Source organism: Mytilus trossulus, unplaced genomic scaffold, assembly GCF_036588685.1.
Source record: "Mytilus trossulus isolate FHL-02 unplaced genomic scaffold, PNRI_Mtr1.1.1.hap1 h1tg000110l__unscaffolded, whole genome shotgun sequence".
Taxonomy (NCBI): Eukaryota; Metazoa; Mollusca; class Bivalvia; order Mytilida; family Mytilidae; genus Mytilus; species Mytilus trossulus.
Window position 1 is genome coordinate 414,131 of NW_026963297.1, and position 26,000 is coordinate 440,130.

General features: G+C 34.4%; 3 long non-coding RNA genes across 4 annotated transcripts in view; 1 reads left to right on the plus strand and 2 right to left on the minus strand.

Moving 5' to 3' along the window:
- Nucleotides 1-6,050: 6,050 nt before the first annotated feature.
- LOC134700045 (uncharacterized) lies at nucleotides 6,051-9,934 on the minus strand. Its single transcript, XR_010103749.1, has 2 exons — nucleotides 9,851-9,934; nucleotides 6,051-6,726 (listed from the first exon to the last, which is right to left on the minus strand). It is a non-coding gene; the product is annotated as an uncharacterized LOC134700045 (long non-coding RNA).
- Nucleotides 9,935-10,056: 122 nt separating this feature from the next.
- Nucleotides 10,057-19,650, plus strand: LOC134700037 (uncharacterized). Its single transcript, XR_010103744.1, has 3 exons — nucleotides 10,057-10,153; nucleotides 15,979-16,106; nucleotides 16,933-19,650. It is a non-coding gene; the product is annotated as an uncharacterized LOC134700037 (long non-coding RNA).
- A 550-nt stretch (nucleotides 19,651-20,200) lies between these two features.
- The window catches only part of LOC134700066 (uncharacterized), a 34,466-nt gene continuing 28,666 nt past the window's right edge, over nucleotides 20,201-26,000 (minus strand). For both annotated transcript variants that reach the window (XR_010103766.1, XR_010103765.1), the window contains one exon: nucleotides 20,201-20,293. This is a non-coding gene — a long non-coding RNA (uncharacterized LOC134700066). The remainder of the gene's footprint in view (nucleotides 20,294-26,000) is intronic.

Consider the following 26,000-nt stretch of genomic DNA (forward strand, 5'->3'; position numbering starts at 1 on the left):
GTTGGGTTGGACACCATACCCTACCCTTACGGAAATGTTAATAAAAATTGTTCTACGGCATTACTCTTTTCGACACTAGGTGTAATAGGAAGCTGAATAGCTAAAGTTTACTTGATAATATTTCCAGGGTGTACTTCGGCTTAGTTTTTTTTTAGTTAGGTCCAATGTTGGGGTTGGACACCCTACCCCTACCTTACGGAAATATTAATAAAAATTAGGGATGGCAACGAGTATTCGAGTACTCGGGTACTCGCTCGGAAGACCGAGTACTCGAGTACAGTTTTAGTACTCGGATACTCGTTTGCTTTTTATACATCTTGAGAAAGTTCTCTTCACATTTCCACTCAATTTTAGTTCTGTTGAAATTTCTCCTTCGTAATACTCAATAAAATAAATTAATAACATAACTATGTTTATACTGAGGAAACTATCTGTTATAATAGTACCAGCAACGTCCTTTCCTTTCGAGGGAATATTTCCATGTGCACTCTTTGTAACAAAAAAATAGAGAGTTTAACAGTCTTTCGTCTGAAATTGTTGACCAGATCATATTTTTAAACGAACACAAAATCAAAGTAACCTGCGGGGAACCCTACACAACTGATTGAGACATTTTAACGGTGTTTGTACACGGATCAACACTTTAATGGATTAATAATTAATTCATCACAAGCCGTAAAAACGTACCTTTGTTTGTTAATCAAGACTTTTGATTAGTATGAGATGTATATTTAAATTAATTTAATTACTCTTTTTTTTAAAGCTTAACTATAATTGTTTAATTTACATTTTAGAGATATGCGAAAGTATGAGAGCGACATTCAACCACAGAAGTTGAAAATAAACTAACAACGTCATGGCTAAAGAAAAAAAAAAGAAAATCAGACAAACGATAGTGCAAAAAAAAAACAACAGAAAAAAGTAATACTGAGCAACAAGAAAAAGCACAAGTAATTTGAAGTCCAATATCATAATTGTTGTTGACAAATTTTAAATAGACAAGTCGTGTTATAAAAAAATACCAACTCCTCAGGAACAGATGCTAAATATATTGTCTACTTTGTCGGACTTAAAATGCAAATATTTTAGATTTTTGCTTATAAAATATTTTAATTTTATTGAATTTTGGTTCATAAACACGTAAACAAAAAATAATTGCTATTATGATAGGTTATTTGTAAAAACGGCAGTCGTTTATTTATTGTTCCACTAACACAAAAAAAACAGAGGAGCAAGCTATGTTTGTAGTACGTTTGTATTTCGTCAATGTGTTTATGAAAGGTAATAACATAAGCACTGCATCCCACCTAAAATCTAACTTAAACTTTTCAATAGACGTTTAAGATTCACCCGAGTACTTGCGAGTACTCGAGTATTATGACCGAGTAACCGAGTATTAAATTTCAGATCTTTTGACATCCCTAATAAAAATTGTTCTACGGCAATACTCTTTTTGCAACTAGGTGCAATGGGAAGCTGAATAGCTAAGGTTTACTTGACAATAATTCCAAAGTGTGCTTCGGCTTAGTCTTTTTTACAATAAGTCCAAATTTTGGGTTTGACACCCTACCCCACCTTTACGAAAATGTTAATAAAAATTGTTTTACGGCAATACTTTTTTCACCACTCTGTGCAATGGGAAGCTTAATAGCTTAAGTTTACTTGACAAAAAATCCAGGGTGTGCTTCGGCTTAGTTTTTTTTTAAATTAGGTACAAATTTGTGGTCGGACACCCTACCCCACCCTTACGGAAATGTTGATAAACATTTTCTACGGCAATACTCTTATCGACATTAGGTGCAATGGCAAGCTGAATAGCTAAGGTTTACTTGACATTAATTTCTAGGTGTGCTTCGTCTTATTTATTTCAAAATTAGGTCCAAAGTTTAGACGGACACCCTACCCCACCCTTAAAGAAATGTTTATTAAAAAGTTCAATGGCAATACTGTTTTCGCCATTATGTGCAATGGGGAAGCTGAATAGCTAAAGTTAACTTGACAAAAACTCCAGGGTGTGCTTCGGCTTTTTTTTTCAAATTAGGTCGAAAGTTTGGGTCGGACACCCTACCCCACACTTACAAAAATGTTAATAAAAAATGTTCTACGGCAATACCTTTTTCGCCACTATGTTCAATGGGAAGCTGAATAGCTAAAGTTTACTTGACAAAAAATTAAGGGTGTCCATCGGTTTATTGTTTAAAAATATTAGGTCCAAAGTTAGGGTCAGACAACTTAACCCCACCCTTACGGAAATGTTAATAAAAATTGGTCTACGGCCAGTAGGTGCAATGGGAAGCTGAATAGCTAAAGTTTACTTGACAATAATTCCAGGGTGTGCTTCGGCTTAGTTTATTTTTAAATTAGGTCCAAAGTTGGGTTGGACACCATACCCCACCCTTACGGAAATGTTAATAAAAAATGTTCTACGGAAATACTCTTTTCGCCACTAGGTGCAATGGGAAGCTGAATAGCTAAGGTTTACTCGACAATAAATCCAGGGTATGCTTCGGCTCAGCTTTTTTTTTATTAGGTCAACAGTTGAGGTCGGACACCCTACTCCACCCTTACGGAAATGTTAATAAAAAATCTTCTACGGCAATATTTGTTTCGCCACTATAAGGCAATGGGAAGCTTAATAGCTAAAGTTTACTTGACAAAAAATTCAGGGTGTGCTTCGGCTTATTTTTTTGTTAAGTTAGATCCAAAGTTGGGGTCGGACACCTTACCCTTCCCTTACGGAATGTTAATAAAAAATGTTCTATGGCAATACGTTTTTCGCCAGTAGTTGCAATGGGAAGCTGAATAGCTAAGGTTTACTTGTCATTTATTCAAGGGGTGTGGTTCCGCTTATTTTTTTTTAAATCAGGTCCAAAGTTGGGGTTGGACACCCTATTCCACCCTTACAGAAATGTCAATAAAAAATGTTCTACGGCAATACTTTTTTCGCCACTAAGTTATATGGGTAGCTGAATAGCTAAAGTTTACTTGACAAAATATCCAGGGTGTGCTCCGGCTTCTTTTTATATAAATTGGGTCCAAAGTTGGGGTCGGACACCTCTCCTCACCATTACGGAAATGTAAATAAAAAAAGTTTTACGGCAATATTTTTTTCGCCACTAGGTGCAATGAGAAGCTGAATAGCTAAAGTTTACTTGACAAAAAATACAGGGTGTGCTTCGGCTTATTTTCTTTTTAAACTAAGTCCAAAGTTGGGGTCGGACACCACACTCCATCCTTCCGGAAATGTTAATGAAAGATGTTCTACGGCAATACTTTTTTTGTCACATGGTGCAATAGGAAGCTGAATAGCTAAGGTTTACTTGACACTAAATCCAAGGTGTGCTTGGCTTATTTTTATGAGATAAAGCCTTTTCGAAAGGATTGTTAATATATGTGTTTGTCTTTTGTTTGGTTCTTGTTTTTTTTGTAGTGGCATTGTCGGTTCCTTTTAGACTTATGAGTTTGAATTTTCATTTTGTATCTTATTCCTCTCTGTTTCGTTTCTGATAAATTGATTTTTTTTCATTGTTTTATCTATCAAGTTTGTAAACCGCCGTGCATCGTTTAAATGGTTTAAATGACTTACCTCAAATTTGGAACCTATAATCATGTTGTCGACGATATAAGTATCTGTAGATATTAACTGTTCAATTTTAACTACTTTTTCAAGCATATCAATTACTTTGAGCAATTTACACTTTTCGGCTAAAAGATACTATATGTGACAATATTAAGAAGCCGTTATGTGCATCGTTAATTTACAGTATCAAACTACAGAAGGTCATATTTCTACATAATTGTAATTATAAATTGTTGAGGATTTTATTTATCAACCCATCTTTTCTGAATGCACAATCATAGTCGGAAAAGCCGATCAGAACATAAATAGGTACAAAAAAGCTAAACACTCTTTGCAAATCGCCTTTGTCTGTGTTTTTTTTTCAGTATTTCAGTTGCTTCTTTAAAGCTTTTAGTTTACCACCCGCTATAAGTATGGACAAAACAATCTGTTCGTTTTTCCAGTTTTTATCAGATTGACAGTGGATTAAATGATACACAACAGGTATAGTCTAAATGTCTACATCATGACAGATTTGCACTACAAATCAAAGACGTATTGCACATTCTTTTTGATTATTATAATAGTGCTTTTCAACTGGAACATCATGATTAGAAATTCGACTTTTTTCGTATTCAAATGGGCGTTTCAGCATTAAACGATTGATTTTTATGTTACTGTATTCCTGACATGTCACGTTGTCATTTAAGTGGTATATTTAACATTGCCATATAAGCCAAGTCAGGAAAATGGAAGGTAGTTCGTTTCTGTGTGTGTTGCATTGCCGTTTTTGTTTTATTGTACTTCAGTGTTTCTATTGTTTCGTTGTTTTCCTCTTATAGTTGATATGTATCCCTCGGTTTTCGTTTGTAACCCTGATTTGTTTTCTCTCAATCGATTAATGACTTTCCAACAGCGGTATACTACTCTTGCCTTTATTTTACATTGATAATCAAATGCTATACTCGTTAACTGGATTGTTGAAATGCATGTAAGCAACACTTGTAAACCGATTTTAATCTAGAACTGAAAATCTGAATCTTTTTAATGAATTGACCATATAGTGCAGGCTGCGTAACATTAAATAAGATCATGGTAATTTTTCCAGCCACAGTTAGACTCCTCTACTTCGGTGAATTCAGTACTTTTCAGATTTTTCGCTTGAAGTAAATTTAGATCGTTCAATTAATTTTTACCAATTGTTAAATAAATCGTATGTTATTGTACTAGACAACAAAATACTGAGTTGAATAGGGAACACAATTGCGTTGAATGAAAAGCTACTTATTAGAATTGCTTTTTCTGGATGACTTATGTCGTCACAGCACTGAGTTAACAAACAAATAAAAATGTGAAAGATAACTTTTATTGATAAGAAGACTTGACGTTTTTACGTTCAAGATGTTCTGATGATATTAAAATCAAACTGACCGTTCAGACAATATTGGTAAGTCATGAATATTGTTTAGGTGTTTATGAGAGTACAAAATCTGCTTAGTAAATATTCCTTAATTTTGTTGACACATTCTGTTAGAAATCAATCTTGAATTACACAATGCATCGATTTATTATACACGTTTAGTATTTTTTACCAATTGATTAGAATACTGAACCTGTAGAACCAATAATTAGTGCCAGCAAAATTGGTGTATAATTGTTAGGGTTTGTGTTCGTTCAAATTAGAAGAGCCACTTAATATTTATATGCGTAACAAGGGATTTATTTATTATATTACTTCATCAGAAACATTCAGAACCCAAAAAAAAAGTTTTAAGTGTAAACACGTCCCGCGGTGTTTGGCCAAATGTTTAGAAAAGAATTACCAAATCTATAAAAGGTTAAATTTTCATCACTGAGTCAGAACGAGATTTCATATTAAAATTTGAACAGATTACATGATGTAATAAAGGTTTATTATGCCAGTCAAAGCAATGACTACCGAGTTGATGATACACACAGTGACTACCATATTAGTATGGTATAGTTGAGTTTTTGAAGATACGAGCTCTATAGTTATAGTTTACCTTAGGAATTTTACATAATTATTTTATTACAAACAGTTATAATGGTTGTTTTCAATGTTTGGATATATCATTTTTTCCCGGGAAAGCATTATACAACAACACACAAATTGTCGATTTCTCTTTGACAGTGATATTAATTTGGCTTCTTATTAGGGTGTATTTATTCAATTGGCTCGCTTTGCTAGTGTTTATGTTGATAGTTTAGACTAAAGTGAGGGTTTTGATGGATGACATTACCAAATATCTTTCGACATTACGGATTAAATGGATAACAAATGTGTAGATTGGAAAACACCGAGATGTCAGTATACATTTAGGAAACTGTCAGAGTATATACGACATTATTTACCACAATTGGAACCTCAACATTGTCGTCATAACGATTGTTAGTGAGTGACGTAGTCTCAGGTTATAGTGAACACTTAAAGAACGTCAGAAGTCTATGGACGAGAAAATGATGGCACGTATCCGTCAATAATACGTTTTTAATCTAAAATCACACAATCTATACATCAAATACTTAATTCATGTCTTTAAGAGTTATGCTAAATCATTGCAAACACGATGGAATTATTTTCACAAAAAATTACAAAAGCTAAAAATGAAGCAAATATGATATACAGCAACTATCAACAACCACTTCATTACAGGCTAAGCTTTATGACATATGAGTTTGAATGTTCCTTGGTATCTTTCGTCTCCCTTTTAACCGTCACAAAACATTACCACATAAATTGTGTGATGCAATATAACCATAGGCGGTGTCATCAGGTGTGAATTATTGAAAAATTTACCGATCTAAAGTTCATCACACATTTTACAATTTTAATAAAAACAAAGGAGTAATAAATGCGTTGATTTTCTTACGCTACACATTACTGTCCACGTTACTTTATTGAAGTATTAAGTACATCGTCTCATTAAGCAGACTTTTATTTATAATAGTTCTTTGGTACACATATCATGTTGTATGCCCTAGAAAATATATCATTGTGAAAAACTGTAACGATTCCAGATTTGTTTTTACCAAGAATGACATCATCATTTCAGCAGACAGTGGATATTCCAATATGTGCTAAAAGTGCGTCACTGCTAGTTGACACAGTTTTGTCTTCAAAGGAATTAACAGTCATGCAAAATCATCTTAAAAACATAAAAAAAGAAAATTTCAAGGTTCTTGAATGTCACCTTTACATATATTGATGATGACCAGTAACTTCGTAATAACCCACTTATCAGTGCGTCCTTGTTTCATGTTTACAATATAATATTAAGGGTGTAATTATCACCGGACGGTCTGCTCCATATCTACTTGATCCTTTGGGTGTTGTTAATATGCTGACTGCGTATCAAAGTAGAATACACAACATCTGCTTCAACTGAGAAAGAACGACTGAAATCGACACTTTAAAAGTTTCAAATTCACCTTCACGAATTAGTTGCATGATACGATATGGATGTATCTCGACTCTCTTCCGATATGTTTTCGATGTCTTAGATGATCAAAGTCGTATAATATGTAATTATAGTGATTGAATGTTATACCCAATACAAATTGCTTGACTGATTACGGATTCACATGGTGAGTGAATGATGCAGATCCTGTGACTTTGATATTGTCAAAGTTACCGGCCTCATTTCTTTTAGAGTTTATGCTATTCCTTCAGTTAGTCTCATCTTAATTTTTATTGATAATATATGAAAAAATAATGTTCAAAGAAATACATTGTGTCATGGGAGCTGCTTTCAATAGCTTATGTAAATAAAATCATCATAGATACCAGATTTAAAATTTGCGCCAGGCACACGTTTCGTCTACAGGAGACTCGTCAGAGACGCTCGAATAAGAAATGTTAAAAAGTAAATATAAAGTACAAAGTTGAAAAGCTTTAAGAACCAAAAAATCTTCAAAGTTTTGCCAAATACAGCTTAGATGATCTATTGTTTAAAGTAAAAAAAGCCTTCGTTTTTCAAACATTCAAAGCTTTGTGAATAGTTTTAAATTATGACCATATCAATGATAATTCATGTCAACACAGAAGTGCTGACTACTGGGCTGATTATACCCTCGGTGGAATGAAAACTCCACCAGCAGTGGCATCGACCAAGTGGTTGTAAATACATTCATCATAAAAACCAGTAAAGGTATTTAAAATATAGGCGAAAGATACAAAAGGGATATCAAATATATACAGTCGAAATAAAATTTACAAAGAAATTGAAAAATACGATAAACGACAAAAAGACGAAACATTTCACAAAAAATTTAAACACAAAAACTAAGGACTGAGCAACAAGACCCCAATCAAAAACTGAAAATTATCTAAGGTGCTAAACAAGAGAATAAAGACCATTATCCACATGGAGCACTGGTTGTGTTATTCAACCTACCCCACTCTTACGGAAATGTTAACAAAAATCTTCTACGGCAATACTTTTTTCACCACTATGTGGTACTGTGAAGCTGAATAGCTAAAGTTTACTTGACAAAAAATTCAGGGTGTGCTTCGGCTTATTTTGTTTTAAAATTAGTTCCAAAGTTTGGGTAGGACACCCTACCCCTAACTTACGGAAATGTTAATGAAAATTGTTTTACGGCAATACTTTTTTCGCAACTAGGTGCAATGGGAAGCGGAATAGTTAAGATTTACTTTACAATAATTCAAGGGTGTGCTTCGGCTTAGTTTTTTTTTTAATTAGGTCCAAATTTGGGGTCGGACACCCTACCCCTCCCTTACGGAAATATTACTAAAAAAATGTTTTATGGCAATACTTTTTTCGCCAGCAGGTGCAATGGGAAGCTGAATAGCTAAAATTTACATGACAAAAAATCCAAGGTGTGCTTCGGCTTATTTTTTTTATACCTTAGGTCCAAAGTTCGTGTCGGACACCTCTCCTCACCATTATGGAAATATCAATAAAAAATATTGAACGGGAATACTTTTTTCGCCACTTGGTGCAATTTGAAGCTGGATAGCAAAGGTTTACGTGACAATAAATCAAAGGTGTGCTTCGGCTTAGTTTAATTTTTGAATAAAGTCCAAAGTTGGGGTTGGACACCCTAACCCACCCTTACGGAAATGTAAATAAAAAAAGTTCTACGGCAATACTTTTTGTTTGCCAGTAGGTGCACTGGGAACCTGAATAGCTACAGTTTACCTGACAATAAATTCGGGTGTGCTTCGGCTTTTTTTCTTTTTAAATTAAGTCCAAAGTTGGGGTCGGACAACTTACCCCACCCTTACGGAAATGTTAATAAAAAATGTTCTACGGCAATACTCTTTTCCACACTTGGTGCAATAGGAAGCTAAATAGATAAAGTTTACTTGACAATAAATTCAGGGTGTGCTTCGGCTTAGTTTTTTTTTATTAAGGTCAAAAGTTGGGGTCGGACACCCTTCCCTTCCCTTACGGAATGTTAATAAAAAATGTTCTATGGCAATTCTTTTTTCGCCACTAAGTGATATGGATAGCTGAATAGCTAAAGTTTACTTGACAAAAAATCCAGGGTTTGCTTCGGCTTTTTTTTTTTATAAATTGGGTCCAAAGTTGGGTTCGGACACCTCTCCGCACCATTACGGAAATGTCAATAAAAAATATTCTACGGAAATACTTTTTTCGCGACTTGGTGCAATGGGAAGCTGGATAGCTGAGGTTTACTTGACAATAAATCAAGGGTGTGATTCGGCTTAGATTTTTTTTTAATTAGGTCCAAAGTTGGGGTCGGACACCTTACCCTACCCTTACGGAAATGTAAATAAAAAATGTTTTACGGCAATACTTTTTTCGCCACTAGGTGCAATTGGAAGTTGAATAGCTAAAGTTTACTTGACAAAACTTCCAGGGTGTGCTTCGGCTTATTTTTTTTTAAACTAAGTCCAAATTTGAGGTCGGACACCCTACTCAACCCTTCCGGAAATGTTAATGAAAGATGTTCTACGGCAATACTTTTTTCGTCACATGGTGCAATGGGAAGCTGAATAGCTAAGGTTTACTTGACACTAAATCCAAGGTGTGCTTGGCTTATTTTTATGAGATAAAGCCTTTTTTTTTCGAAAGGACTGTTAATATATGTGTTTGTCTTTTGTTTGGTTCTTGTTTTTTTTTTGTAGTGGCATTGTCGGTTCCTTTTAGACTTATGAGTTTGAATTTTCATTTTGTATCTTATTCCTCTCTGTTTCGTTTCTGATAAATTGATTTTTTTTTATTGTTTAATTTTCAAGTTTGTAAACCGCCGTGCATCGTTTAAATCGTGTAAATGACTTACCTCAAATTTGGAACCTATAATCATATTGTCGACGATATAAGTATCTGTATATATTAACTGTTGAATTTTAACTACTTTTTCAAGCATATCATTTACTTTGAGCAATTTACACTTTTCGGCTAAAAGATACTATATGTGACAATATTAAGAAGCCGTTATGTGCATCGTTAATTTACAGTATCAAACTACAGAAGGTCATATTTCTACATAATTGTAAATATAAATTGTTGAGGATTTTATTTATCAACCCATCTTTTCTGAATGCACAATCATAGTCGGAAAAGCCGATCAGAACATAAATAGGTACAAAAAAACTAAACACTCTTTGCAAATCGCCTTTGTCTGTGTGTTTTTTTTTCTTCAGTATTTCAGTTGCTTCTTTGAAGCTTTTAGTTTACCACCCGCTGTAAGTATGGAACATACAATATGTTCGTTTTTCCAGTTTTTATCAGATTGACAGTGGATTAAAAGATACACAACAGGTATAGTCAAAATGTCTACATCATGACAGATTTGCACTACAAATCAAAGACGTATTGCACATTCTTTTTGATTATTATAATAGTGCTTTTCAATTGGAACATAATGATTAGAAATTCGACTTTTTTCTTATTCAAATGGGCGTTACCGCATTAAACTATTGATTGTTATGTTACTGTATTCCTGACATGTCATGTTGTCATTTAAGTGGTATATTTAACATTGCCATACAAGCCAAGTCAGGAAAATGGAAGGTAGTTTGTTTCTGTGTGTGTTGCATTGCCGGTTTTTTTTATTGTACTTCAGTGTTTCTATTGTTTCGTTGTTTTCCTCTTATAGTTGATAAGTGTCCCTCGGTTTTCGTTTGTAACCCTGATTTGTTTTCTATCAATCGATTAATGACTTTCCAACAGCGGTATACTACTCTTGCCTTTATTTTTACATTGATAATCAAATGCTATACTCGTGAACTGGATTGTTGAAATTGCATGTAAGCAACACTTGTAAACCGATTTTAACCTAGAACTGAAAATCTGAATCTTTTTAATTGACCAGATATAACAGGCTGCGCAATATAAAACTAAGTCATGGTAATTTTTCAAGCCACATTTAGACTCCTCTACTTCGGTGAATTCAGTACTTTTCAGATTTTTAGCTTGAAGTAAATTAAGATCGTTCAATTAATTTTTACCAATTGTTAAATAAATCGTATCGTATTGTACTAGACAACAAAATACTGAGTTGAATAGGGAACACAATTGCGTTGAATGAAAAGCTACTTATTAGAATTGCAATTTCTGGATGACTTATGTCGTAACAGCACTGAGTTAACAAACAAATAAAAATGTGAAAGATAACTTTAATTTATAAGAAGGCTTGACGTTTTTACGTTCAAGATGTTCTGATGATATTAAAATCAAACTGACCGTTCAGACAGTATTGGTAAGTCATGAATATTTTTTAGGTGTTTATGAGAGTACAAAATCTGCTTAGTAAATATTCCATAATTATTCCTTAATTTTGTTGACACATTCTGTTAGAAATCAATCTTGAATTACACAATGCATCGATTTATTATACACGTTTAGTATTTTTTACCAATTGATTAGAATACTGAACCTGTAGAACCAATAATTAGTACCAGCAGAATTGGTGTATAATTGTTAGGGTTTGTGTTCGTTCAAATTAGAAGAGCCACTTAATATTTATATGCGTAACAAGGGATTTATTTATTATATTACTTCATCAGAAACATTCAGAACCCAAAAAATAAAAGTTTTAAGTGTAAACACGTCCCGCGGTGTTTGGCCAAATGTTTAGAAAAGAATTACCAAATTTATAAAAGGTTAAATTTTCATCACTGAATTTGATTGAAGGTTTCATATTAAAATTTGAACAGATTACATGATGTAATAAAGGTTTATTATGCTAATCAAAAGCAATGACTACCGAGTTGATGATACACACAGGGACTTCCATATTAGTATGGTATAGTTGAGTTTTTGAAGATAAGAGTTCTATAGTTATAGTTTACCCTAGGAAACTTACATAATTATTTTATTACAAACAGTTATAATAAAATTGAGAAATGAAATTGGGAATGTGTCAAAGAGACAACAACCCGACCAAATAAAAAAACAGCAGAGGGTTACCAACAGGTCTTCAATGTAGGGAGAAATTCCCGCACCCGGAGTCGTCCTTCAGCTTGCCCCTAAACAAATATATACTAGTCCAGTGATAATGAATGCCGTACTAATTTCCAAATTGTACACAAGAAACTAAAATTAAAATAATACAAGACTAACAAATGCCAGAGGCTCCTGACTTGGGACAGGCGCAAAAATGCGGCGGGGTTAAACATGTTTGTGAGATCTCAACCCTCCCCCTATACCTCTAACCAATGTAGTAAAGTAAACGCATAACAATAGGCGCATTAAAATTCAGTTCAAGAGAAATCCGAGTCTGATGTCAGAAGATGTAACCAAAGAAAATAAACAAAATGACAATAATACATAAATAACAACAGACTACTAGCAGTTAACTGACATGCCAGCTCCAGACTTCAATTAAACTGACTGAAAGATTATGAATTTATCATATGAACATCAGGCACAATCCTTCCCGTTAGGGGTTTAGTATCATACCATCATAACATATATGAGAAGAACATAACCCGTGTCATGCCAACAATTGTTTTTAGAATAAATGTGTTTAGTTCCGTTGCAAAGACCTTATCAGTGACTCAATATTAACACCAAAATATGCAATCTTTAATGACTTGACAACAGTATCGTAATTATATCCCTTCTTAATAAGTCTATTCAAAGGTTTTGTAAGTTTCTGAGGTGAATACTGACACCTTTGTGCTTTATAAAGAATATTTCCATAAAAAATTGGATGTGAAATACCTGAACGTATTAGAAGTCTGCATGTTGAGCTATATTTACGAATGATGTCTTTATACCGATGATAAAATTTAGTAAATGTTTTGACTAGTTTGTGATATCGAAAACCCTGGTGTAATAATTTTTCAGTAATACATAAATTTCTCTCGTTAAAATCGAAAACATTGTTACATACACGAGCGAATCGTACAAGTTGAGATATATAAACACCGTAAGATGGTGACAAGGGAACGTCACCATCTAAAAACGGATAATTAACGATAGGAAATGAAAAATCCTCCCTTTTATCATAAATTTTAGTATTCAGCTTTCCAAATGGTTGTTTTCAATGTTTGGATATATTATTTTTTCCCGGGAAAGCATTATACAACAACACACAAGTTGTCGATAAAGAGTGTTAAATGCTTTTTGATGTTGTAAGCAGTATTTTACTTCGAAAAATACATTTAGAGTTTAATACAGTCTGGTTTCATATGAAGCCATTTAAGAACTTTGAGCTTTCTATGATACAGTATTTTATTGTTTACTCCTAATATAATATGATTTAATATTGTTTTATATATATCTGTTGGTAGTAGTTGTTTTATTATTTCTGTTTAATATTGATAAAAAAACTTATATAGACTGGAGGGTTAAGAGCTGGTCTTATTACATTTCAATAGCTGTGTGGACCTCTATATGATTTTGGTTGTGTTTGCAGTTGCTGTTTCATAATTGCAATTTGCATACACCCCATATTTCCTTTTTTCATATGTTCATGTGATTTTACTTACAAAACTTTTAAGGTTGTACATAACACTACAGAGAGATAACTCTGTTAAAATCGATTAATGATTTAATCATTTATATATATATGTTCCAGACCATATGAGTATTTGGACCAAACGCGTACCGTTCTGTCTGTATGCATACTTTTACAAATACGCATATGGTCTAGATTGTTCTCTAACGGTCTGCCAGGTTATAAGACTTTTATTTGATGCCTTGACATTACAGATCAACATAACTGAAATCTTATTATTAATATAAAAAGTTCAATTGTAATTGGAATACAAACTTTTAAAATGTTTTAAATTGTAACTATTTAAAAGTTAATCTCCTGTATGTCAGGGAAGAAACTGGACATTAAGTATATAAAAATCTGTTAAAAAAACAATAAAAAATAATTTTATGATAAAAAAGTGTTGAAAAATAAGCAAAGGATGAAAAAGGTTTCTTTGTTACTGTAAGAAAAGCAACTGGGGATATAGGGTTGCTGATATTTTTGGTAAGGATGCAAATTTGTACAAACTATTATTTGACATATTGAACTCGTGTTATGTTATGAGTGCAATAGAACTTTTGACATACACATTAAAAAATGTACTTTGAAAAACATACGGAATTGCATTGCAAGCTGCAGGAAAACAAACAAGAGATGCAAATGCAAAGGAACAGACATGAACAAAACATGTAAATGTAAGAAATCTGATGTTCATTGTGCCAGCAAGTATTACCGGTGGCGAGAGTGCTAAAATAAGATCCTTGTGCCAGTAAGTATCACCGGTGGAGAGAGTGCTAACATACGATTGAAACAGACAGTTAAATACAGAATTAGTCAATTTCTGTTGATGTAATGTTTTCCACTTTATTTATCTAATTGTAATAATATTAAATTGTAATACTCAATAAAAGTTTTTCGATAATTTTGTGTCTAAAATAAACTCGTGTGTTTCAAATACATGTATGGTCAAGCTCGTACTAGACCGTATGAGTATACTCGTACTGGACCATACACGTACAATCCAAATACTTATATGGTCTGGAACATATAAACATAGGTACTTTCTCCTTGTAATGATGTATGAATGTACAGCCTCGGTCAAACCTTACCGGATAGCTCGAACGGGCGCCTAACGGATAGAAATAAAAGTTGTCTGTTGACAAAATTGTTATCCGTTGGGATTCCGTTGGTGTACTGGCAAAATAAAACAGACGCTTAACGAATGCATAACGGGCATGCAACGGAGATGCAACGTACGAGAAAAGGAAACATAACGGAAAGAACGGATTTCGAACGTACATCCAACGGACGAGTACCGCATAAAACAGACACCCAACAGAAGCGTTCCGGATAAAACGGATGAACAAGATATATTAAAGGCGACAATAATAATACATGTAAATCGCATAAATATTCAAAATGTTTCTGTGGAACTGGTTTTGGTTTTTTCTTCAAAATGCTGCCAAAGGGCAGTGTCTGGCCTGAATAAGAGCTGGTTGATTGTGAAGACGTGCCCTTACTCTAAGATCGATTATGAATAATAAGAATTCATGAACCTTTAGAAATCTAATTGGCATTTCTGACGCGAAATTTTCCATTGGCATTTATCCGTTTCAGATCCGTTAATCATCCGTTTTATCCATTGTACGTCCGGTAGAAGTCCGTTTCACATTCGTTTAACATCCATTTCATCCGTTAGATGTCCGTTGGAAGTCCGTTTTTGAATTGATCTACCAGACCTCCAACGGATGTATAACGAACACGTAACGGATACAAAACGGGAACGAAACTGATGAGTACCGTACAAAACGGACGCCTACCGGACCTTCAACGGACATTTAATTCTAACTCTAAACATGCTCAAAATTTTCCACCGGACAGAACGGACGTCGACGGATAAAACGTACGCCTAACGGAGATGCAACGGATATGGACGGACGTCTAACGGATAAGAACGGACGTCTAACGGACATGAACGGATTGAAAAAAGTAATCCATTAGGCATCCGTTGGAGCTATCCGTTAAGGTGTGACCGAGGCTTACAAAATGTATAACAATGATTATTTTTCAAATTATTTTATTGGATGGACCTATTCTTCAGTGTAGTAAATACTCATGTACAATTAGAAAATTGGTTATGTCTGGCCATGTAACTGTTTTTTTGTACAGCTTGACTGATATATATGACATCGTGTAATTACAAATGACTTAAAAAAAATAATTAAATGTTTGGGAACTTTCTTTAGATAATACTGGAAAGTATTATAAATATATATACCATGTATACATGAGATTTGCTCATTGTTGAAGGTTGTATTGTGACCTATAATTAGTAATTCTGTGTCATTTTGGTCTCTTGTGGAGAGTCGTCTCATTGGCAATTATACCACATATTTTTATATAATATACCTTGATTCTATTGAAGACTAAAACATACCAGCAGCAATATAAAATTTGTATTGTATTTCATACATCCACAGTGTACAAGCGGACAGTGACACAAAACGGAAGTTGCTGATCTGTCCGACGGCGATCGGCTCGTTGTTTTTCAAAAAAATATAGAATATCAACACAAAGTGTCCCATAATGGATTGTTCAGCAGCTCAAGGTAAGTGAATAACTACAATGATGTATTTTTGACCATTTAAAGCTTATTTTATGCTTTTAGCATCAACCGTCTTTTTAAAATAACTCCTGATCATGAAGAGGGGTCAAAATTTTGCGATTTTTCGAGTCATAAATCTTAACAAAACTCCGAAAATTCAAACATTTTCAAGATTTTTAATCGATACATAGTTGAATAATCATATTCCGCATACACACACAAAAGTTTGGTTCATTTTTTTTATTATATTGTCACAATTGAATCTTTTCTATTCAAAGTGTACTGTCCGCCTCGTTGCCACCGTATGTTTTCATACTGTCCGATTCGTTGGTCATATTCATGATCGATATCTTAAGCAAAAGTAAGATTGAAACATGCAATTTATCCACATTTAAACTTTATTCAACACAGATACTGTCTTTGATTATATATGGAAAATTTTTAAAGATTATATATTCATCTTGGATCTCGTGTCAATTAAAGGGAGACATTGGTCACTCTTCCAGAACCTTTACTCATGTCTGCTGCTCGTATTCATCGTTTGCGGACCTTGTTGTTAGATTCTCTACCGATATAATATTCTAATAAATGCATGGTGAATTCAGTACACATGTTCCCTATGACATGATCTTTCTAATTTAATGCAAAATTAGAGTTTTGATCCAATTTTACGGCCTAATGAACATAGAAAACGATAGTGCGAGTGGGGCATCCGTGTACTATGGTCACATTCTTGTTTAAAAGTTATTTTAAAACAACAGTAGATGATAGTGAGTGATGCAGCGCACTTAAGAACATCAATTAAATAATGTTTTGCTTATATTTTCAGATATACATGATGAGTACTAGTAATCCTTATAGTTGTACAACATGCTTGTTTTCGTGCAAAATATTTTCCGAAATAATAGACCACAATATAATTCGCCATCCGGAACAAACACTTAAAATAAAGGTTTATATTCAAAATAAATGCATTCTTCAGACGAAAAACTTTTGTGTTATACCAAACCAACTACAAAAGGATGGTTATTACATACATAGTGACAATTATAAGGAAACTCTTAATATAGGAAAAACATGTGATCTTTTGAAAACAGCAAGCACTCTTTTTGAAATTGAAAATGATAACTCGCATGAAATTGGAAGCCCAGTTGCCAAAAGACAAAAAATCTCCACATCAACACCCCGCAAATCTGATATTTCTCATGACCTCAAGGAACAGACAGACGAGGAAATGGAAACTGAAGGAGACAAGAATAAATCATTTTTCGATATCGATGCAGATCTGTCGAGAGAACTTTTGGATCTTTCTATATCGGATGACAATTACATTGACTCTGATATTGAAGAAATGCGGCAATTGCTGCCAATACTTTTTGAAAAAATTAAAACAGTAAATCAAAAATATAATTGACGGACGGACGGACGGACGGAGTGAATGACGAAGTATAGCGGTTACGAGACTTTCTTTCACTTCGATGACGCAGGTTACAATCAAGATATTGATTTAGATATGGTCATAAAAGATTTACTTAAAGCATATGACCAATAAGAGGCGGATCCAGATTTTATAAAATAAAAGGGGTCCCACTAATGTTTGCATCAAGAATGGAGGAGCGGACACAAAACAAGTTGACTCGCAATCTCTGTAAATTTTAAATGAAATTAAAACCGATAAGGATGGCCTGGGGGCCCACGCCCGTTTTTGTTCAGCTTATGCCATGTTCGTATACGGCGTGTAATGTTTAGAACATAATAATATTTGATAACTTCATTGATTTATATTTGATCAATCGTTCAGCATAATTATCAAAGCATTTATATGTATTTTTATCACACATTTTGAACTGATATGTATGCTTTTGCATGGTCAGATAAAGCAGGAAGTTAAAGTTGGCTATTTTCCAATATCCATATCAGCCCCCGAAAATCCATATCAGCCCCTGAAAATTGATATCAGCCCTTGAAATCGATATCAGCCTTTGAAAATCGATATCAGCCCTTGAGAATCGATATTAGCTTTTGAAAATCCATATCAGCCCCAGTAAACTTGGAAATATGTGATAAATAGATCATGACATGTCATTTTACATATCGGCCCTGGTTTCAGCCTTCGACCCATATCAAGCCCTCGGGCTAAAGCTCTCTGGCTTGATATGGAAGTCTAGGGCTGATACCAGGGTTGATATGGAAAATGCCATGTAATAATTTAAAATTATCGTGTCCTTTTCTTCACAGACATTTCAAAAGGAAAATACGCTCTTACTTTGCATCCGTGATCAGACTTTAACATTTCGATCATAATGTATACTATAACATAGATGTAATCGTAGGTACATGGGGACGGGTATTTTTTGCCCCATATTTTCCATATTTGTTTATTTCACTGATATTCGTGTTTTTTAAACTTACAAAAATATAATTCAGGAGCGGATCCAGAAATTGTTAAGAGAGAATTCATACCCAGATGAAAGATTAAAAAAAAAGTAACTAGGGTTCCCAACCCCGGACCCCCGACCGCCTGGATCCGCAACTGCCTAAGCGATTACAAATACATGTATTAAGTAACGTGAATGTATTCATATTAATTTATTTAATCGATGATTTGTACATATAAGAATTGAATAATAACTCATACAGAATAAATGCAAGTTATGATAAAAAATTTAACAAGAAAGGCTTCACCGCATACTTCATGTTAAATGTGTGTATATAAGTATTCTTACCTCTACTAAGGCAATAGGAAAACAAACTCATGGACCATTCAAGTACACCGTAACTTTTCAATTGATTCTTTTTGACTTGAATCCCAAGCCATGAGATTTGTTTGATTATTGGTGAAATAAGACGCAAACTGGGTGTAAAAAACTATTGTTTTGATTTTCTGTGTCAAACGTTTATAAATATAAAAAAAAAGATTTGGTGTAATTGCCAATGAGACAACTCTAAACAAGAGAACAAATTAAATGACACAGAAATGAACAACTATAGGTCACCGTACGGCCTTCAACAATGAGCAAAGCCCATACCGCATAGTCAGCTATAAAAGGCCTAGAAATAACTTTTGTTGCATGGTTGTATTTTTCATGAAAAGTTATTACCCCTATTTATGTTTTTAAGTGATAAAAATAACAATGTTCCACATGAATGTATGAATAAATATACCATAAAAATCACCTACGTGCCCCATTTTCCTAAAACAAACTAGAGAAACGTATATTAAATTTTCATGTGCATGCATTAACAATGCTTTTTATATGTAATAATCAGTAACATTTTATAAATGTTGATATTTCCTAGGAAATCGGTCATGAATGTGGATAAATTGCATGTTTCAATCTTACTTTTGCTTAAGATATCGATCATGAATATGACCAACGAATCGGACAGTATGAAAACATACGGTGGCAACGAGGCGGACAGTACACTTTGAATAGAAAAGATTCAATTGTGACAATATAATAAAAAAAAAATGAACCAAACTTTTGTGTGTGTATGCGGAATATGATTATTCAACTATGTATCGATTAAAAATCTTGAAAATGTTTGAATTTTCGGAGTTTTGTTAAGATTTATGACTCGAAAAATCGCAAAATTTTGACCCCTCTTCATGATCAGGAGTTATTTTAAAAAGACGGTTGATGCTAAAAGCATAAAATAAGCTTTAAATGGTCAAAAATACATCATTGTAGTTATTCACTTACCTTGAGCTGCTGAACAATCCATTATGGGACACTTTGTGTTGATATTCTATATTTTTTGGAAAAACAACGAGCCGATCGCCATATCAGCAACTTCCGTTTTGTGTCACTGTCCGCTTGTACACTGTGACATCAGGACTATGATGATTCAGCATCATTCAGCAGCAGTACATGATGTAAATTAACTCATTCAAAATAATCAATTACAATTGCAAACTGATTATAAAGAAGCAGTTTGACAACTGAATAACCATCTTGAGAATGATTAAGGGTCGAGATTATTTCCATGATTTCAGCACATCAAACTAATCATAATTTATCACAGAATTCTGATAAACAAAAAAAGACAGAAAATTTATTTATTTCAATAAATCATTAATGAAAATTACAGTTGATATTGTGATACATGTACATGATTTGTGATTGCCTATTCTGTTCTTTTCCTGCCTCTTGGAGTCTCTAGCTTTTTTTTCTTTATGAGTAAATTTCCTTCAAAATAGAATAGGATCATTTCACATAAAAACATATTAGGTGAAGGTATCTTGCGACCTGAGTAAATAAAAAAACCGATATGTGTTTTATTGAAATATGGTTTGAAATGCACATATGGTAGCACTTAAAAGACCAAATCGACAGGAGCTCATTGTTTCTATGTATCCTAGCAATGCAACACACAGTAGAAAACAAAACATTTGAGTGGAACTTTGCTGACACCAAATATACAACATCCCAATACAAAGAAAATTCATATTTGAGTTAACTTTAATTGTAAATGGCCGTATATCTAAGCAATTGTTCAATGGCAATACTTTTGTCCGCTCAAGGTTTAAAGAAAAGCTGTATAGTTGTAGTCTACTTGAGAAAAAAACAAAGGTTGTTCTCCGGCTAAGTTTTTTTTTATAGTAGGTCTAAAGTTGATGTCGGACACCGTACCACACTACCTTATAGAAAAGTTAATACAAAATGTTATACAACAACACTTTTTTCAGCACAAGGTAAAAAGGGAAGCTGAGTAGCTTATCTTTTCTTGAGAAAAAATCCAGGGTGTTCTCCGGCTTTGTTTATTTTCTTTGATAGAAGCCTAGGTCTAAAGTTGGGGTCGGACACCGTACCACACTACCTTACAGAAAAGTTAATAAAAATGTGTTCAATGGCAATAACTTTGTCCGCACTAGGTTTAAAGAAAAGCTGGGTAGCTGTGGTCTACTAGAGAGAAACAACACTGGGTGTTCTACGGCTAAGTTTATTTTTTTTGATATAGTTGGTCCATAGTAAGGGTCGGACACCGTACCACACTACCGTACAGAAAATTTAATAAAAAATGTTCTACGGCAATACTTTTGTCCACACTAGGTGCAAAAAAGGCCGGGTAGCTGTGGTGTACTTGAGAGAAAAAAACACAGGGTGTTCTTCGGCTTTGTTATTTTTTTTAAAGTAGCTGCTAATGGAGGGTCGGACACCCTACCCCATTACATTACAGAAAAGTTAATAAAAAATGTTGAACGACAAAACTTTTATCAGCACAAGGTAAAAAGGGAAGCTGGGTAGCTTTTGTTTACTTGAGAAATAATCCAGGGTGTTCTCCGGCCTAGTTTATGTTTTTTTTTACATAGTAAGTCTAAAGTTGGGGTCGGACCCCGCATCACACTACTTTACAAAAAAGATAATAAAAAATGGTGTACGACAATAATTTTGTCCGCACAAGGTGCAAAGGGAAGCTGGGTTTACTTGAGAAAAATCACAGGGTGTTCTTCTGCTTCGTTATTTTTCATTAAAGAAAGTCCAAATTTAGGGTTGGACACCCTACCCCATTACATTACAGACACGTTAATAAAAAATGTTGAACGACAAAACTTTTGTAAGCACCAGGTAAAAAGGGAAGCTGGGTAGCTTATGTTTACTTGAGAAAAAATCCAGGGTGTTCTCCGGCTTAGTCTTTTTTTTAAATAGGTCAAAAGATTAAGTCGGGACAGTCTACTTCACTACCTTACAGAAAAGTTAGTAACACATGTTCTACGTCAATACATTTGTCCGCACTAGGCGCAAAGAATAGCTGGATAGCTGTGGTCTTCTTGAGAAAAAACACACGGTTTTTCTTCGGCTTAGTTTTTAATTTTTAAAGTAGAACTGGTCCAAAGATTCAGTATGTCAGTCTACATCACTACTTTACTGAAAAGATGTCAAAACTTTTTTACGTCAATACTTTTGTCCGCAATTGGCGCAAAGGGAAACTAGGAAGCTGTGGTGTACTTGAGAAAAAACACAGGGTGTTTTTCGGCTTAGTTCATTTTTTTTTAGTAGGTTCAAAGTTTGGTCGGACACCCTACCCCACTACCTTACATAATTGTTAATAACAAATGTTCTACGTAAATACTTTTGTTCGCACTAGGCGCAAAAGGAAGCTGGAAAGATGTGGTCTACTTGAAAAACACAGGGTGTTATTCGGCTAAGTTGATTTTTTTAACAAGTCCAAAGATTGAGTCTGACAGTCTACTTTACTACCTTACAGAAAATTTAATAAATCATGTTGTATGTCAATAATCTTGTCCGCACTAGGCGCAACAGGAAGCTAGGTAGCTGTTGTCTACACGAAAGAAAAAAAACACAGGGTGTTCTTCGGCTTAGTTTTGTTTTTAAGTAGGTCCACAGTTGGGATCGGATACCCTAACCAACACTTACAGAAAAGTTAATTTTAAAATCTTGTACGGCAATACCTTTGTCCGCAGTAGGTGCAAAGGGAAGCTAAGTAGCTCAGGTCTACTTGAGAACAAATCCAGGGTGTTGTTCGGCTTAGTTCTTTTCTTTAAAAGTAGGTCCACAGTTGGGGTGGACACCATATCCAACCTTAATACAGAAAAGTTAATAAAAATTGTTCTACGGCAATATTTCGTCCACTAGGTGAAATGGGAAGCTTAGTAGCTAGTGTCTACTCGATAAAAAATTCAGGGTGTTGTTCGGCTTAATTTTATTTTTTTGAACTAGGTCCAAAGTTGAGGTCGCACACGTACCCAACCCTTACTTAAATTTGTATAAAAAATGTTCTACGTCAATACTTTTGTTCGCACTAGGTGAAATGGGAAGTTTAGTAGATAATGTCTTCTTGAGAAAAAAAACACACGGTGTTTTTGGGCTTAGTTTTTTATTTTTTAAAGTAGGTCCAAAGATTGAGTCGGTTGCGTACAGCTGAGGTGTACTTGAGAAAAAATCAAGAGTGTTGTTTGGTTTAGTTTTGTTTTTAAGTAGGTCCACAGTTGGGGTCGGACACCCTATCCCATTATCTTACAGAAAAGGTAATAGAGAATGTTCTGCGTCAATACGTTTGTCCGCACTAGGCGCAAAGGGAAGCTGGGTAGTTGTGGTCGACTTGAGAAAAAATCAAGGGTGTTGTTCGGCTTAGTTTTGCTTTTAAGTAGGTCCACAGTTGGGGTCGGACACCCTAACTAACACTTACAGAAAAGTTAATTTTAAAATCGTGTACGGCAATACTTTTGTCCGCAGTAGATGCAAAGGGAAGCTAAATAGCTGAGGTCTACTTGAGAAAAAATCCAGGGTGTTGTTCGGTTTAGTTTTTTTCTTTAAAAGTAGGTCTACAGTTGGGGTGGACACCATATCCAACCTTACAGAAAAGTTAATAAAAATTTGTTCAATGGCAATAACTTTGTCCTCACTAGATTTAAAGAAAAGCTAGTTAGCTGTGGTCTACTGGAGAGAAAAAAAAGCAGGGTGTTCTACGGCCTACTTTATGGTTTTTTTTTTAAGTAGATCTAAAATTGGGGTCGGACACCGTACAACACTACCTTACAGAAAAATAATAAAAAATGTTCTACGGCAATACTTGTGTCCGCACTAGGTGCAAAGATTGTCCGGGTAGCTGTAGTTTACTTGAGAAAAAACACAGGGTGTTCTTCGGCTTAGTTATTTTTCTTTAAAAAAAAATCCAAATTTGGGGTCGGACATCCTACCCAACTGCCTTACGCAAAAGTTAATAACAAATGGTGTACGACAACAATTTTGTCAGCACAAGGTGCAAAGGGAAGCTGAGTAGCTTATTTCTACTTGAGAAATAATCCATGGTGTTCTTCGGCTTAGTTAATTGTTTTTAAAGTAGGTTCAAATTTAGCGTCGGACACGCTACCCCATTACATTACAGAAAAGTTAATAAAAAAAGTTGAACGACAAAACGTTTGTCAGCACAAGGTAAAAAGGGAAGCTGGGTAGCTTATGTTTTCTTGAAAAATATTCCACGTTGTTCTCCGGCTTCGTTTATTTTTTTTTTAAGTAGGACTAAAGTTGGGGTCGGACACCCTACCACACTTCATTGCAGAAAAATTAATAAAAATTTGTTCAATGGCAATACTTTTGTCCGCTCAAGGTTTAAAGAAAAGCTGTATAGTTGTAGTCTACTTGAGAAAAAAACAAAGGTTGTTCTCCGGCTAAGTTTTTTTTTATAGTAGGTCTAAAGTTGATGTCGGACACCGTACCACACTACCTTATAGAAAAGTTAATACAAAATGTTATACAACAACACTTTTTTCAGCACAAGGTAAAAAGGGAAGCTGAGTAGCTTATCTTTTCTTGAGAAAAAATCCAGGGTGTTCTCCGGCTTTGTTTATTTTCTTTGATAGAAGCCTAGGTCTAAAGTTGGGGTCGGACACCGTACCACACTACCTTACAGAAAAGTTAATAAAAATGTGTTCAATGGCAATAACTTTGTCCGCACTAGGTTTAAAGAAAAGCTGGGTAGCTGTGGTCTACTAGAGAGAAAAACACTGGGTGTTCTACGGCTAAGTTTATTTTTTTTGATATAGTTGGTCCATAGTAAGGGTCGGACACCGTACCACACTACCGTACAGAAAATTTAATAAAAAATGTTCTACGGCAATACTTTTGTCCACACTAGGTGCAAAAAAGGCCGGGTAGCTGTGGTGTACTTGAGAGAAAAAAACACAGGGTGTTCTTCGGCTTTGTTATTTTTTTTAAAGTAGCTGCTAATGGAGGGTCGGACACCCTACCCCATTACATTACAGAAAAGTTAATAAAAAATGTTGAACGACAAAACTTTTATCAGCACAAGGTAAAAAGGGAAGCTGGGTAGCTTTTGTTTACTTGAGAAATAATCCAGGGTGTTCTCCGGCCTAGTTTATGTTTTTTTTTACATAGTAAGTCTAAAGTTGGGGTCGGACCCCGCATCACACTACTTTACAAAAAAGATAATAAAAAATGTTCTACGGCAATACTTATGTCCGCACTAGGTGCAAAGATTGTCCGGGTAGCTGTGGTTAACCTGAGAAAAAAACGCAGGGTGTTCTTTGGCTTTGTTATTTTTCTTTAAAAAAAGTGAAATTTGGGGTCGGACACCCTACCCACTGCCTTACAGAAAAGTTAATAACAAATGTTGTACGACAAAACTTTTGTCAGCACAAGGTGCAAAGGGAAGCTGGGTAGCTTATTTCTACTTGAGAAATAATCCAGGGTGTTTTCTGGCTTAGTTTATTTTCTCTGATTGTAGGTCTAAAGTTGGGGTCGGACACAGTTCCACACTACCTTACAGAAATATTAATAAAAATTTGTTCAATGGCAATAACTTTGTCCGCACTAGATTTTAAGAAAAGCTAGGTAGCTGTGGTCTACTGGAGAGAAAAAACGCAGGGTGTTCTACGGCCTATTTTTTTTTTTTTTTTTTTATAGTAGATCTAAAATTGGGGTCGGACACCGTACCACACTACCTTACAGAAAAAAATAAAAAATATTCTACGGCAATACTTGTGTCCGCACTAGGTGCAAAGATTGTCCGGGTAGCTGTCGTTTACTTGAGAAAAAACACAGGGTGTTTTTCGGCTTAGTTATTTTTTCTTTTAAAAAAGTCCAAATTTGGAGTTGGACACCCTACCCCACTGCCTTACGCAAAAGTTAATAACAAATGGTGTACGGCAACAATTTTGTCAGCACAAGGTACAAAGGGAAGCTGGGTAGCTTATTTCTACTTGAGAAATAATCCAGGGTATTCTCCGGCTTAGTTTTTTTTTTAAAGTAGGTCTAAAGTTGGGGTCGGACACCATACCACACTACATTGCAGAAAATTTAATAAAACTGTGTTCAATGGCAATACTTTTGTCCGCACAAGGTTTAAAGAAAAGCTGGGTAGCTGTAGTCTACGTGAGAAAAAAAAAATAAGGGTGTTCTCTGGCTTATTTTT